The sequence below is a fragment of the Cyanistes caeruleus genome, chromosome 3, assembly GCF_971803275.1.
Source record: "Cyanistes caeruleus chromosome 3, bCyaCae1.hap1.1, whole genome shotgun sequence".
Lineage (NCBI taxonomy): Eukaryota > Metazoa > Chordata > Aves > Passeriformes > Paridae > Cyanistes > Cyanistes caeruleus.
In genome coordinates this window covers 30,859,720-30,873,478 of record NC_141703.1, presented here as the reverse complement: position 1 = coordinate 30,873,478, position 13,759 = coordinate 30,859,720, and the positions used below count along the sequence as shown (strand labels likewise).

General features: G+C 43.7%; 1 protein-coding gene across 4 annotated transcripts in view; it reads right to left on the bottom strand.

The window, feature by feature from the left end:
• The window catches only part of REV1 (REV1 DNA directed polymerase), a 57,849-nt gene extending 45,563 nt beyond the window's left edge, over positions 1–12,286 (bottom strand). Inside the window, exon 1 of one of the 4 annotated variants that reach the window (XM_086880464.1) lies at positions 11,833–12,286. The gene's annotated coding sequence lies outside the window, so the exon portion shown is untranslated. Of the gene's footprint in view, positions 1–11,102; positions 11,548–11,832 lie in introns of those variants that run through there. The other 3 variants (XM_086880466.1, XM_086880463.1, XM_086880465.1) reach the window with 3 other exon arrangements.
• Positions 12,287–13,759: the final 1,473 nt, after the last annotated feature.

Sequence of the window (13,759 nt, the reverse complement as noted above, 5' to 3'; positions counted from 1 at the left end):
AGACTTAGCAAACCACCAGATTATTGGTTATTTCTAGACCCTGAAGGACAAGGTCTAAAGTGACCCTCTGCCCAGACAAAAGCTTTTTAAATAAAATTCAAATGTTCATATTCTGAACCTGAGAACATAATGAAATCTTCTGCAATTAAAAAAAAGAACCTCAACTAACTCTGAAACTCCACAAAAGCCCGTAAAGCTATAAACAGTACTCCTAGGAATGCATTCCTGTTTTTCAGTGCAAGAGAAATAACTCTTCAAGCAAAAAAGTAAAGTTAGAAACTCCAGTGGTCAAAATTAGCATAATTTAGCTATCTCCTTCTAGATCACATATAAAAGGCAAAATCTTATCATTCTGCAAAACAGGGTTAGCTAAAATTCAAATTTCTATTGGATGATATTGAAGCTAAAAGACAGAGTTTTGATGCTTTGTACATCACTAGTGGCTCAGAAATAGTCAACACAGCCAAAGATATGTAACATCCCTTTGCACCCTGCTTCACAGGCCTAGCATTATACTTCCCAATCCACAACTGCTTAATCTTGTTACTAAAGACTGTTAATCAAAGCCCACAGATCAGGTAATGGAATGAAATGTTAAGTCTACATTCTATAAATTCTATAAACATGTCTGTGTGCATACAAGAATTACAGAGCAAGGAACATAGATCTGAATGTTGATGCTAGTATCTGTTTTAGTCTCATCTGTAGCACACATTAAAGAAAGTTACTTCTTTATAATATTTTAAATTCGGGGTGGTGTGATTGTAAGACAGTGGCATTTCTTCATCCTGGGCAGTTGGATGAAGAAATGCCACAATAACACAAATAACATAGATAAGGGACCAACCCAGAACAAAACCACAGGTATTATGGGGAAAAATGGTTGGGAGCACAGAATACAGATCTCAATGACTCTGTAAGAAGTGAACATGTGTCGTCATGAGCTTTTTAATTCCAGTGCAGTCCTAGTCCTGCTTCTGTCGTATGTTTCAGCAGCCTCTTTGCCAAGCATATATACAGTGCAGAGGTATTTTTGCTACCTCTTCAAGTAGCCAACTGGAATCTGGCAGAATATAAACATTATGGCTCTTCCCTACAAGAAAGCATATGAACTATTTCCAAAGACAAAATGAGGCTGCACTGTGACTCAACAAATAACCCTGCCAAAGTTGCGTCTAAATACATCACACAAGTAATGTTCTATCCAGATAATCCAATTTTACGTAACTGAATATAACATACTGTAACTGTTAGTCTGCATTTCTGACCGGAGTAGACATGCTGTCATTGTCCTCTAATGCAAAAGAACTTGATTTATTTAACATATTGATATGCCACAAGCCTATATAGAGGGCGTAACTCCAGCGGAAATATGGGTGCCTTGGGCCACTGCTAATGAGTATCAGAATCTTCTCCTTGAACTGTAGATTGAAACTGAATCCATCCCAGCTCAGCAGGGCTTAGAAGCTTTTTCCAACAAGTGGGTATTTTGTGGCTTGTTTGAGTTTCATGCCTCTACATTCCAGCTCCCACATCAAACTCACCACTCTGCCTGGCACTAGTCTTCAAGCTCTCTGAGCAAAGAACTATCTTACGTGTTTATACATTTCTAAGTGCAAAGAGAGTCCTATTCTTGGCTGAGTCTTCTGGAAAAGAACTGCTGCTACTGGGTAGCAAACTGTTTTCTACCACATATTGCAAAGTCCAGAATCCAGAAGAAAGAATTTACACAAAAAAAGGCAAAAGATTTTTTAAAGATACTGTATCACAGGATAAACGCCTGTGGTTTCAGACAATTCAGGGTTAGCACTACTATTCCATATTAAAATTACTAATTAGTATATTGCAAAGCAACTGAATTTTATTCTAGGTGGTAAATAAAGTCTCAGGGTGAAGTTTCATAAGATGTTTGAGTTAACTTGTTGGCTGATTGCTACCAAAAGCGATGGTTCTGCTCTTCAGCCTCTGCTGGCCTAACAGGCTTTATTCCCTTTTCCCAACCTCTCGTACTTCCAAGTACAACAACACTTCCAAGCTCACATGACCCCTATGTTCACACCGGTGCTATGTATAAATCAGCTCACTAAATCAACAGAAAACTGACATAATTTTATGGTTTAGCTTTCCACAAGTTTAGCAAAACAAAGTGACTTACAAAAGCATCAGATAATGCCAAAGCAGACAGGCAAAAAAAGAGGAATGGATGGGATTTAAAAATTATCTTAGAAATTTCTAGAAACCAACTTTCGGGTCATGACTAGAACTAATGGCAGTGTAAATGCAGATACAGAGTTCCAATGACCTGGCTACTCTTCCCTAAATAGTGCTGCTTATGTTTTTTCCCCCACAATAAACCAGAGGGATAGGCTACCTTACCTTTTCCATAGGTTAAGGGCTTTAAAAAAAAGTTACAAACAGCTCCACATCTTTTGCCACCCGTCCCCATAGGATAAGCACTCCTGACTACAGGCACCTGATGTTACAGGGTAAACCATCAAGTTCTGTTTTGCAGTTCAATCTTTGATGATATTTTAAATCAAGAGAAATTAAACTAGATGAAGGATGCTTGAAACAATAGCTATCCCCAAAAACACCCAACACCACCTTCATGTCTTGTGAATAAAGATAAGAGTGTAAATTAGGAAAGAACAAACTTAAAAACTTTGGGCAATTTAAATGTTAGGAAAAAACCATGAGAAATTTAGAAATACCATATGTGTAAAATATGAGCATCCATGTCATTTGCTAGAAAGGCAAAATACCATACAACTCACATAAAATATGGAAAACCCCTCAGGTCCTTCAGAATCAACTCCTCATAAGCAGATAACGATTCTAAAACTATTTTCTGTGCATGCTTTCATTTGAGCTTGACAGCAAAGAAATGATACTCTGAGAACTTCTAGTTCAATCAGTTCCCCAGAAAGAGAACTCTTTACTAAAGTAATCCAGTTTCCAAAGTGACTATTTCTGCTACTCAAAATGGCCCTTATTTCAGATCAGTTTAGTTTACAATCATTTACACACAAGTAACAACAAAGAAATACAGATTTCTTTTGCTGGCTAAAAGTCACAATAACACAAAAAGCAGTTGTACAGCAGATAACTGTTTATACCAGAGCTGTACAAGACAAAAGTTTTTTTTATGTTTTTACAACTAATTTGAGAGTCTGGAACAGAAAATTCTTTTAATTGTCATGATTTGAGGATGCATGAGCATGAGGTCCAGAAACCAGGATCACTGTACAATCCACACCAGCTTTGAACAATCTGGTTTCGATATATAATTTTTGATTTTATACATGGCATTTGAGATGGTTAATTCTTCAAAAAATAGGAAGACAGATTTAACTTGAAACCAACTGTCACTTCCCCTCTAGGAATAACACTCAGTGCAATCCATTTAGAGCTTGTCACAAGTAGTGGTTTAACTTGGTTTTTTCTTCCACTTACAGAAAACTGGCCTTCAGTTTCAACATTTCTGTGTTTTTTGGTGAAGTCATGACCTCCCCAGCTCATTCAGAGTTCTTCAGTGATAAGTACCTTTTCTTCACAACTGTTCATTGCTATATGTAACCACGTAGCTCAATTCACTTTTTAGTTCAATCATCACTTCTTTCACACAAGGGTTCTTAGTGCCACACTGCAATGACAACTTTCAGCAAACTTCATCAACTAGCTTCACCATTTCTTTTCTGTGCTTAAAATTCTTCTGGGGCTTCAACCCCAAGAGGACTTGGCACATTCATAATCTTTATGCCAGCTTCTAAGTGCAGAGAATCCAGAATAAAAATCACTAAGTAAAATCAGAATAAGAAGCATAGTTTGTGAAATCAAGATTCTAAACAGCAACATAGTGAAGGCATTGTAAATCACTCAAAGGAAATGCTCTCTTGGACTTGAGTATCCAAAACAATAAACAAGGTGAGTTTATGAGATGCACAGTCTTCCTTCAATCCCCTCTGATTAGCTATCTATAGTATTTGAGAAGTGAGAATTATGTCTCTTTTTTCTTTGAAAATGAAGACTGGAATGTTAGTTTTCTACCTAATAAATCAACCTAACTTGTTTAGAAGGTTTTTGGTTTGTGCACTCAGTATGACAATCAAGTCCCACAACTCCTGTCTTCCCCAAGCAGCCTATGCTAAGGCATAGGTCAAGAAGTCAGTAGGTAGTTTAAGTAAACTCATGATCCCCACTCCCAAATAATGAGAAGAGTTACTGCTGCTAAATGATTTAGGACTTTGCAAGACTTTCCAGGCACAACTGAAACATCCGTATAAAGCTAAAGAAAAATTTAACAAGGTAGAAAAAGTGGGTAAGTGGAGGTATAATTATTCAAAAATAACTGCAAAATTTTTATGAGGTGATCAAAGTCAGGGATCTGTGGATGGTCTGAATTTGTTAGCATCAAATTCAGAGGAGTTGTGCTTGTGAAAACCTTAAATACACACACTACTTTCAGCTTCCCCATGCTTCAGCCCAGGAGATGGGTAAAATCGTTCAGAAGAGCCTACATCTTTTCAGTGAATTTAGGTATTTGACTATACACATGTGCATGGATGTCTGTATGTATGTGCACACACAATAAACTGAACTTTGTTGCTGACCAATGTGAGTGCTCACTAGTCAGACTGACCACTTTGGCAGTAGTGAATGGCACAGAAACAAACCCCCGCACTGGGCCAGTGCTGTAACCAGTGTAATGAAAGGGTACGTGTGGTTTCACAGAATTCACAGAATGACTAGGTTGGAAGAGACCTTCAAGATCACTGAGTCCAACCCATGCCCTAACACCTCAACAATCATGGCACCATGTCCATAATCACAAGTGCCATGTCCAGTCTTTTTTTAAACAGAGATGGTGACTCCACCACCTCCCTGGGCAGATCATTCCAGTACTTCATCACTCTTTCCATGAAAAACTTTTTCCTAATATCCAACCTATATTTCCCTTGATGCAGCTTGAGACTGTGTCCTCTGGTCCTGTCAGCTGCTGCCTGGTGAAAGAGACCAACCCCACCTGACTACAACCACCTCTCATGGTGTTGTACAGAGCGATAAGGTCACCCCTGAGTCTCCTTTTCTCCAGGCTAAACAACCCCAGCTCCCTCAGCCATTCCTAACAGGGCTTGTGTTCCAAGCCCCCCACCAGCCTCACTACCCTCCTCTGGACACGCTCCAGTGTCTCAATGTCCTTCCCAAACTGAGGGGCCCAGAACTGGACACAGCACTCCAGGTGTGACCTCACCAGTGCTGAGTACAGGGGAAGAATGACCTCCCTGCTCATGCTGGCCTCACCATTCCTGATCCAGGCCAGGAGCCATTGGCCTTCTTGGCCACCAGGGCACAGGGCTGGCTCATGTCCAGCCAGCTGTCACCAGCACCCCCAGGTGTGTTTCTGCCTGGGCACTGTCCAGCCACACCATCCCCAGCCTGTAGCACTTCACGGGGTTATTGTGGCCAAAATACAGGACCCAGCATTTGGACTTGTTAAACTTCATCCCATTGGACTCTGCCCATCCATCCAGCTGTTCCAGGTCTCTCTGCAGAGCCCTCCTCCCTTCCAACAGATCAACACAGGCTCCCAGCTTAGTGTCATCTGCAAATTTACTAATGAAGGACTCAATACTCTCACCCACACCATCAACAAAGATACTGAACAGAACTGGCCCCATCACAGACCCCTGAGGGACATGACTGGTGACTTGCCCCCAGCTGGATGCAGCACCACTCACCACCACTCCCTGGACCTGGCCATCCAGCCAGATCTTAATCCAGCACAGTGCTCCTGTCTGAGCTATGGGCTGCAGCTTTTCCAGGATGCTGTGGGAGACAGTGTCAAATGCCTTGCTGAAGTCCAAATAGACAACATCCACAGCCTTTCCTGCATCCAAGGATGCTTTAACAAGGCCAAGCACAAGGTACTGTACCTGAGTGGGCACAACCCCCAGAATCAATACAGGCTGTGGAAGGAGCAGATCGAGACCAGCCCTGCAGGACTTGGGGATGTTGGTGGGTGAGAGGCTGGACATGACCCAGCAATGCACACTCACAACCCAGAAAGACAATCATACCCTGGGCTGCATCAAAAGCAGTGTGGCCAGCAGGGTAAGGGAGGGGATTCTGTCCCTCTACTCGGCTCTGGTGAGACTCCACCAGGACTGCTGCATCACCGCTGGGGTCACCAGCACAGGAAGGACACAGGCCTGTTGGAACAAGTCCAGATGAGAGGCACCAAGGTGATCAGAGGGATGGAGCACCTCTGCTATGATGAGAGGCTGAGAGAATTTGGATTATTCAGCCTGGAGAAGAGAAGGCTTCAGGGTGACCTCATTGTGGCCTTCCAGTATGTAAAGGGAGAATACAAGAGAAAGGGAAAGAGACTATTTACAAGAGCACATAGGGACAGAACAAGAGGGAACAGCTTCAATCTGAGAGTAGGTTTAGATCAGACGTTATGAAGAAATTCCCTCCTGTGAGGGTTGTCAGACACTAGAAGAAGTTTCCCACAGAAGCTGTGGATTCCCCATCCCTGGAAGTCTTCAAGACCATGCTGGATGGAGCTTTAAGCAACCTGGCCTAGTGGAAGGTGTCCCTGCCCATGACAGGGAAGCTGGAACTCAAAGGTGAACTTCAAGGTTCTTTGCAACCCTGACTATTCCATGATGATTCTATGATGACTTTGGGGTTTTTTTAGGAGACATGGCCAAGGCAGTTGTACTTTATGGTCAACCCAATATTATCACTGAGAAAGTGTTGATCCTGCCAGGCTTTTCAGGGAAAATGAGAGAGAAGGCATCCACTCTGCAAACTGTGGATTATGTCAGATACAAAGAAGGACTCTTTACTCACATATGGACAGCAAAACCCTAAGAACTCAATAACTTTACCAGCAAAAGCATTGATAACTACAAATTCAGGACTGAAATAGGTAGATTTTCTGTTCATAGCAGCTTTTAAATGACATTACTTAATTTCAACTGACATTGCATAGTCAAGTTCCCAAATGTTTTTCTGACATTGCCTTTGAAACTCAAAACTGCAAAATCTTTTTTGAAGTAAAATCTTCACAACATAAGGCTTCTATCCTTAGCCTTGAAGTTTCAAGTTTCTACTCAAGCTTTTTACACCTTTCTTTAGTCCACGGATATTACTTTATTTCATCAACTCAGACCAACAAGACTAGGAAGAATCAGATGAAACTAGCAAGTGGAGAGATCAAAAGAAATGGGAGTATTTTTTCATCTACAACCTATTTTATCTGAAGATTATCTGACACTGGATACCAAGGATGCTAAAAGTCCACATCCATTGAATAGATAAATGGAATAAAAACATATTCTATTTTTTTAAGGTAACAAACTACAGAAGCTCAGAACACAAAAGAAAAGTATTTTGGTGTGTTTGTTTATTATTAACAAAACAAACTTCTGATCTGACCCAACATATTATCAAGTTTCCTCCTAGTTTCATAAAGGAAGAGCACAGTGTTTCTGTATTTTCTAGAAAAAATACAGTTCTAAGATCTTGGGACAAAACCAAAATGCTCCAATTTTTCAAGATCCCTTAATCTAAACTCAAATCTGAATTGTATTCTTGGCCTGTTCTCGTTCTATGTCTATGCTGACATAAAACCAGCAATGTTACACTGCTGCTTAGTGGAGACAGATCAATACAAAATGGCTACAGAGCAAAAATGGCCTATCCCAAGCAAATGCTACAATTGTAAAACTTGGACTAAAAATCAATATAGAAGTTACAGGAAGGGGGAACACTTAAAACTTCAAATCAGAGAGAAATTATAGTAAAAAGTCATTACAACCTTACCTCTCCCCTACTACTGGTTTATTAAGAGGATTCTTGGAACTACTTACCAAATAATGCAATTACAGCATGAAAATCAAGGAATTGTGATCAAAAAGGCAGTATCAGAGTCAAGTGCTCTAATACTTCCTGAAAACAACAAACAGATTCAGAAATCAGGAACAGTATCCTTTCAATATAGATCATTATTTTAGTTCTTTACTTCAACTGGGAGTTGCATTCAATTTCATAGAATGGTAAAATATACTCACACTACTTGGGAAACTGTACTAATCATTTATCTTACATGCCATGGGGTCAAGGGTTTTCCTGCTTCTAAGAATTAATAGCAATTCCATTACTTCCTTTACAAAGCAACAGCTCCCAGGTTTCCAAAATTACCTAAGTGGAGTACAACCACATTGTTTGTTTGTTCAAGATGCTAACTCATCAGGTCCTGAACAAACACCTGATCTAAGTCAGCTCAAAGAAGTGAAATCATGAACATGGTGGACAGAACTTTGTTTTACTTTGGGTATTCACTGACAACTGACAAAACATACTATCAACAGTCCCCAGGATTCTGCCAAAATACACCACATGTCTCACCCTGCCAGAAGACTGCCAGTCTCTGTTCATATGGAAAAACCTTAGAGCAGCTCTTCACCCTACTCCGTGCATCTTCTGCATCGCTTTCTTGCTTTAGCATTCAAACCAATCCAAATTTTGCAATGCAAATTTGCAAAAATGACTCTGCAAGCAGTGCCTTCTCCTAAGAGAACCACCTTTCTCTTTTCCAGGGTTATTTACTTTCATAAATCAAGACACTGAAGATTTGTGCATTAACTGAGGAAAACCAAATAAGGAGGTTACAACCAAGAACTCCATTACACTGGGACTTGAGTAAAGTACTTATGGATAGCTGGGAATGGAAAGCAAAACCAACAGAAGAGTTAACCACAGCATGACTAAGCTTTACTTCTGCAAGTAACTGAATTTCAAGTCACCAGCTTGAGCACTACCAAATAGGTAGAATACCAACTGGGAAACCTGAAACTTTCAGATAGGAAAGGAGTTGCTTTACCCAAAAGCTAACACTGAAATTCAGGGACCACAGTCTACCTACACATTTAAAGCAAGGAATATGGAATATGCAATCCTTGCTATGGGTATACCAAACTAAAAGTATCTCCTAGGGGAATTTCATGGTCATGGATTCCTTAGTTACAATAGCAGCAGTCCTTAAGTTGATTTTGAAATAAAAGCCATGGGAATGGAAGTTATCATTACAGCCCGGAATTCAGGGCTGTTCTGCACACTCACCTCTCTTCTGCTGAACACTGAGAAAGAAGCCTTTACTAATTCTGACTTCTATCTTATGAGCACCAGACATTCCATGTGAAATACAGAGTGAGGGATCACAGACACAGCAGGCCCTCTTCCCTGAAAACATTTTGTGTGTCCAGTTAAAATGCTGTCTGGTTTCCACAACAGAGCAAAAAGCTGCTCTCAGGACAGAGCACTACAAATACCTATCTGTTAGACAAAGACACTCCCACAAGCATACTGTATGACACATGTCTAAGAATTCCTCATTACTTTTTGCATCTACTTAAGATTTGCTCTCTTACTTCCAACTTTTTTTTTGTAACTCCATGGCCACTCTCATTTCTACCTGTTTCTAATATTTTCCTCATATTGCTATGCTTAGGTAAACACATGGCACAATCACCAAATTAATCTGCATTGTATTCTTCAAGAAGGGTTTTAACATTTGGATATTTAGCTCCCTTTTTATATATACACTACGCAATCCTCCTAAGAGCTGACAGAGATCTCAGTGATAATAATACACCCCCTTAATTAAAAGAGAAAAATGTTGAATTAAAAAAAACCCCATTCTCTATGAAATAAACAATAGCTAACAAATGAAATGGGGAAAGCACATGGCAGGGTCAGGAAGGTTATTTTTCTCTTGCTTGTCCTGGATTATTAAAAAAAAGTCTGTGTAATGATATTAATTTTTTTCTACCTACTCAAAACCAAATTTAATTCTTACTAATTAATAAGATTTTTAAAAAATTTATAAATCTCTCTAGTAAATGAAAGGGATAGTAGAAAGATTTAAAATTTTCCATAAAAATTTTCAAGTCATGTGGGTCAAAGGATCAGAAAACAACTAATGAAAATTGGCACTCTCTTACAACACACTATCACTGCACCAGAACAGACTGTACCAGAGTGTACACACTACTCAGAAAGATGGACTGGTTGTAGGTTTGAAGGTCCCATTACTGAATAATGTACTGAAAAAACCACATTTTTTCAGTACATTATTTAGTAATTCAGAACTGTATTCTACTGTACACAGAAAAAAATGTACAACCAATTTACAATAAGCCTTGAAATATAGTAATGAATTTTTCCTAATAGCACTTTGCTTTTAAAACAATCTTTCTTCAAGTAGTTAAACATCAATGAGTCACAAGGTAGGTGTCTGCACTGTGCCTCTACTAACACTGTCCTACCAGTGACCTCCAGTGTGACAGCTTGGGATTATTTACTAACAGGGATTTGGTACATTATCCAGCAGAAGAAATGGACTGAATGAAAGACCAATATGGTAGGAATGGGTAATAACTACATGCTTGAGGCAAGATTGCAAGGAATTTGTCAGATTTGGATTTCTGTCTGATCTTGGATTTCATTTGTGTTAAATGTCATAAACCTTAGTAAGATAGGATTATTCCAGAAACAAATTTTAGCTGTAACTTCTTGCAACTAATGGTTATTAGGTAACTATTCAAACCAGTTTTATTTGAGCAACAATTGCATCTACATGAACAAAGAATTCAGATCATAAAACTACAGTCCCTGGTTTTGCTTCTTTGGATTATGGTGTCAAATCTGAGTTAGGATCTGAATTTTAGATCAAGATGCATAACAAACATCAACTCATTTTTTCATTAAGACAATTATTAACACAAGCAGAGTATTCACAGCTCTGTCATTCTGAAGACTGCAACGTTAATTTTATAATATCAGAAATAATGGAATATTACAGCACACAACACACGGAGTTTCTACCAAAAAACCTAATGTGTTGGTGATACTATGCTCCTCTTCCTTCTTAAGGTTAACATGCCATTACAGTACATTTCCTATCACGGGCTTTTAGCTCAGTATCACAGGTCAAGTCAACGGTAACTGTATAACAAAAAGCATCAAAATCAGACGGGGAAGGGGTCAAGATGTGAACACATCTGTCCCTGTAGTGTTTGTAAGCACGGGCTTACCCATCAAGCACAAGTCGTCCCTCTTCCCTTCAGCACACCGGTTATACCCAGCACTATTGCTCAGCAAATACAACTTGTGACAAACACTACGGGAAACCGCAGACAAGATACACGCTGCTACAGCGCGGGGAGCGTTCCAGAGGGCACGGCGGCGCCAGGGCTCGGGCTTCCCCTCTCCTCCCCCTCCAGCCCATTTCCCTGCAGTGACCCTTCAGCGCTGGCAGAAAGCCGTGGCACAGCCTCGCTCGCCCCGGCTCTGCCTGGGGGACCCGTGTTGTGTCTACAGCGCAGGCCCCATGTGACAGGCACAGACAGACAGACAGACAGACGCACAGGTGCGGGGAGGGGCGGGTGACCCGGACACGCGCACACCTGGCGCGCACCCGCGGCGCCTGGCGGGCGCGCACGGGGCTCTGTCCCCGTGTCCCCCTCCGCCCTCCCGCGCGCGGGCAGCCGAGGCCCCCACACGCCGGTTACATAACGCCGCGCGCCGGTCCCCTTTCCCTTCCCTTCCCCCCGTTCCCGCGCCGGGAAGAGAACGGGAAAGGCCCAGGCCGCGGGCCCAGGGAGGGGCTGTGAGGCAGGGCAGCGGCTGCGGGCCCCGCGTCTGCCTCCCGCTCCCCCTCCCTTCCTCCCTTCTCGCTGTCCCCGAGCCACCCCCCGCACGTCCCTCCCGCCATGGGGGCCGCTGCGCCGTGGGGGTGAAAGCGCCCGCTCCGCCACCGCTCACCTTCCGCCGCGTCCCACACACACATTCCCGGGGGCGCCGCCGCTGCCTCCTGCCCTGCCGGGCCGTGTGTGCGCGCGTGTGTGTGCGTGTTGTGTGTGTGTGTAGTGGGGGGCTTCACATCGCGGCTCCCCCTCCGGCACAGACGGACGGACGGACGGACGCACGCAACCACCGCCTCCTGCCCGCCTTCTTCTTCTTCTTCCTCCTCCTTCTCCTCCTCCTCCCCAGCGCCGGCCGCTCTCTCTCTCCCTCTCCCCGCACCTCGCTCGGTGTCCCCGGCACGGCCCCTCCTCCACCCCCCCACCCCCTTCCCTTCCCGCGAGCGCGTCACGGGAGAGTCTCGCGCCACCAACCCGCCGCCGCCGCGCGGTCAACAAACGGCGCGCGCCGGCCCGGGCAGGGCCCCTGGGCCGCGGCGCCCCCTAGCGGCACGCCCGCAGGGAGACAAGCGCCTGGCGGCGGCGGGGGCGCTCGCGCGGGGGGCACGTGACGGCGGGGCGGGGCGCGGCGCGGCGCGAGAGCTCGCGCGCCTTTCCAGGCGCGCGGGAGGGCCGCGGCGGGCGCTGGGCGGCGGCGCCCCCTGGCGGCCCGACGGGCATGCCGCAAGCACGGGCGGGCCGGGATTTGGTAGCGGGACGGGAGCGGAGGCCAGCACGGGGAGTCGCCGTGCCCAGCACAGCCCGGAGCTCCCGCGACCGGGGACCGCCCCGCGGACAGGAAGCGGGTGGGGAAGGTCCGAGTGGGGTTGTGGCGGTGCTTGCCCCCCGCTGCGTCCACCTTCCGGCCGGGAACCCGGGAGCGGCGTCACCGCCCAGCCCTATCCCTGATCAGGCTGGGTCCTCGTGGATGAGTTGGAGCTGAGTCAGGTTCAGGCTTGTCACCCTCACTCTAGAAGGGGTTTCTTCCACACAAGAAGGGCCTGCTTGTTCCTCTCGCCTTCTGGGTACAGGAATAACACCCACTGGCTCCTCCCATGTGATTCTGCATTTTTATTTGCAGAGTCACAGAATGCTTTATGTTGGCAAAGACTTCCAAGATTGTCAAGTCCAACCTTTAGCCGGTTACCACCTTGTCAACTAAACCATATGTGCCACATCCAGTTATTTCTTGAACACCTCCCTGGGCAGCCCATTGCAATATTTAACAACTCTTTCCATGAAGTACTTCCCCCTGATATCCAGCCTGGACTACCCTGACACAGCTTGTCCTGTCGGTAGTTTCTGGGGAGAAGAGAGTGAACCCCCACCTGGCAACAGCTTCCTTTCAGTACACTGGGGATACTCTGAAATGTATCCATAGGGAGGCTGAGAAGAAAGGAAAGCCAATTATGGGGGAAAACAGGGTATGCGGAGACCCTTGTATAGGAAAGCAGTTATAGGAATGTAGGGGAAATAAGGCAGAAATACTTAGAAACACCACTATTATTAATTGTGCTACTTTATGTAATTTACATAAAAATTACTATTGACTTATTCTAATTCTGTTATATGCAATCTGTTATATAAATAGCAAATAGCCCCAGTCCTACAACTGTGTCCACATAAACAGATCTGCTAGGAGTCCCCACTGATACTAGGCAAAACTCCAATTTGGTTATAACCACACCAGTCAGATGGACTCAGACCCACATGGATTTAGTTCCAGAGATGAAGTTGTCTGTCACTGTAATACAAGGGCTTGTGTAGAATCTTCTTTTCTCCATCTGCATTGCCCCAGTTGTTCTGTGAAAAATGTTATAATTTCAAATACTTTTCTCTACTTTGTGTGATAACATCAAAAACTTAATGAATGTCGAGCCTTTCACCTGTACCTGTACCTGTACCTAGTTACATACTGCTCAAGATATCCTCATAGGATTAGGAAAACTAGAGTTCAGGTCTGTGTCCCCCAGCTGAGCAACAGCTATTTTAGCCACAGTGGTTGCTGC